Source organism: Rhipicephalus microplus, unplaced genomic scaffold (assembly GCF_043290135.1).
Source record: "Rhipicephalus microplus isolate Deutch F79 unplaced genomic scaffold, USDA_Rmic scaffold_71, whole genome shotgun sequence".
In the NCBI taxonomy this organism is placed as follows: domain Eukaryota; kingdom Metazoa; phylum Arthropoda; class Arachnida; order Ixodida; family Ixodidae; genus Rhipicephalus; species Rhipicephalus microplus.
In genome coordinates, this window is record NW_027464644.1 from 1232237 (window position 1) to 1234665 (window position 2429).

The 2429-nt window shown below is 53.1% G+C and overlaps 2 non-coding genes across 2 annotated transcripts; both read left to right on the forward strand.

Annotated features, from left to right (window-relative positions):
* Positions 1–776: 776 nt before the first annotated feature.
* Positions 777–850, forward strand: TRNAN-GUU (transfer RNA asparagine (anticodon GUU)). Its single transcript has one exon. It is a non-coding gene; the product is annotated as a tRNA-Asn (tRNA).
* A 1249-nt stretch (positions 851–2099) lies between these two features.
* Positions 2100–2173, forward strand: TRNAN-GUU (transfer RNA asparagine (anticodon GUU)). Its single transcript has one exon. It is a non-coding gene; the product is annotated as a tRNA-Asn (tRNA).
* Positions 2174–2429: the final 256 nt, after the last annotated feature.

Here is a 2429-nt window from a genome sequence, read left to right on the forward strand (position 1 = left end):
TTTGAAAATATGTTCTGATGGTGGTGAGAGTGGAGCACGACTGTCTCCGTGGCGCAATTGGCTAGCGCGATCGGCTGTTAACCGAACGGTTCGAGGTTCAAGCCCTCCCGGAAGTGGTGTGTTGCTTTTTTCTTTGCGGTGATAGCTTTGAAGATATGTTATGTTGGTGGTGAGAGAGGAGCACGACTCTCTGCGCGGCGCAATTGGCTAGCGCGATCAGCTGTTAACCAAGAGGTTGGAGGTTCGAGCCCACCCAGTGGTGGTCCGGCGCTTTATTTCCTTTGGGCTGACAGCTCTGAAGAAATGTTCTGACGGTGGTGAGAGTGGAGCAAGACTGTCTTCGTGGCGCAGTTGGCTAGCGCGATCGGCTGTTAACCGAAAGGTTGGAGAATCGAGCTCTCCCGGGAGTGGTGTGTTGCTGTTTTCTTTGCGCTGAAAGCTTTGAAGATATGTTCTGATGGTGGTGAGAGTAGAGCACGACTGTCTCCGTGACGCAATTGGCTAGCGTGATCGGCTGTTAACCGAAAGGTTGGAGGTACGAGCCCTCCCGTTAGTGGTGTGTTGCTTTTTTTTCTTTGGGCTGATAGCTTTGAAGATATGCTCTGAGTGTGGTGAGAGTATAGCAGGACTGTCTCCGTGGCGCAATTTGCTAGCGCGATCGGCTGTTAACCGAAAGGTTGGAGCTTCGAGCCCTCCCGGGAGTGGTGTGTTGCATTTTCACTTGCGCTGATAGCTTTGAAGATGTTTTCTGATGGTGGTGAGATTGGAGCACGACTGTCTCCGTGGCGCAATTGGCTAGCGCGATCGGCTGTTAACCGAAAGGTTGGAGGTTCGAGCGCTCCCGGGGACGGTGTGTCGCTTTTTTTCTTTGGGCTGATTGCTTTGGAGAAATGTTCTGACAGTGGTGAGAGTGCAGCAAGACTGTCTCCGTGGCGATTTCGGCTAGCGCGATCGGCTGTTAATCGAAAGGTTGGAGGTTCGAGCCCACCCGGTGGTGGTGCGGCGCTTTTTTTTCTTTGCGCTGATAGCTTTGGAGAAATGATCTGACGGTGGTGAGATTGGAGCACGACGGTCTCCGTGGCGCAATTGGCTAACACGTTCCGCTGTTAACCAATAAATTGGAGGTTCGAGCTCTCCCGGGAGTGGTGTGTTCCTTTTTTCTATGCGCTGATAGCTTTGAACATATGTTCTGATGGTGGTGAGAGTGGAGCGGGACTGTCTCCGTGGCGCAATTGGCTAGCGCGATTGGCTGTTAACCGAAAGGTTGGAGGTTCGAGCCCACCCGGTGGTGGTGCGGCGCTTTTTTGTTCTTTTGACCGATAGCTTAGAAGATATGTTCTGATGGTGGTGAGAGTGAAGCAGGACTGCCTCCGTGGCGCAATTGTCTAGCGCGATCGGCTGTTAACGGAAAATTGGCGGTTCGAGCCCTCTCGGGAGTGGTGTGTTGCTTTTTTCTTTGCGGTGATAGCTTTGAAGATATGTTATGTTGGTGGTGAGAGAGGAGCACGATTCTCTCCGCGGCGCAACTGGCTAGCGCGATCAGCTGTTAACCAAAAGGTTGGAGGTTCGAGCCCACCCGGTGGTGGTCCGGCGCTTTTTTTCCTTTGGGCTGACAGCTCTGAAGAAATGTTCTGACGGTGGTGAGAGTGGAGCAGGACTGTCTTCGTGGCGCAGTTGGCTAGCGCGATCGGCTGTTAACCGAAAGGTTGGAGAATCGAGCTCTCCCGGGAGTGGTGTGTTGCTGTTTTCTTTGCGCTGATAGCTTTGAAGATATGTTCTGATGGTGGTGAGAGTAGAGCACGACTGTCTCCGTGACGCAATTGGCTAGTGTGATCGGCTGTTAACCGAAAGGTTGGAGGTTCGAGCCCTCCCGGGAGTGGTGTGTTGCTTTTTTTTCTTTGGGCTGATAGCTTTGAAGATATGCTCTGAGTGTGGTGAGAGTATAGCAGGACTGCCTCCGTGGCGCAATTTGCTAGCGCGATCGGCTGTTAACCGAAAGGTTGGAGCTTCGAGCCCTCCCGGGAGTGGTGTGTTGCGTTTTCACTTGCGCTGATAGCTTTGAAGATGTTTTCTGATGGTGGTGAGATTGGAGCACGACTGTCTCCGTGGCGCAATTGGCTAGCGCGTACGGCTGTTAACCGAAAGGTTGGAGGTTCGAGCGCTCCCGGGGACGGTGTGTCGCTTTTTTTCTTTGGGCTGATTGCTTTGAAGCAATGTTCTGACAGTGGTGAGAGTGCAGCACGACTGTCTCCGTGGCGCAATTGGCTAGCGCGATCGGCTGTTAATCGAAAGGTTGGAGGTTCGAGCCCACCCGGTGGTGGTGCGGCGCTTTTTTTTCTTTGCGCTGATAGCTTTGGAGAAATGTTCTGACGGTGGTGAGATTGGAGCACGACGGTCTCCGTGGCGCAATTGGCTAACACGTTCCGCTG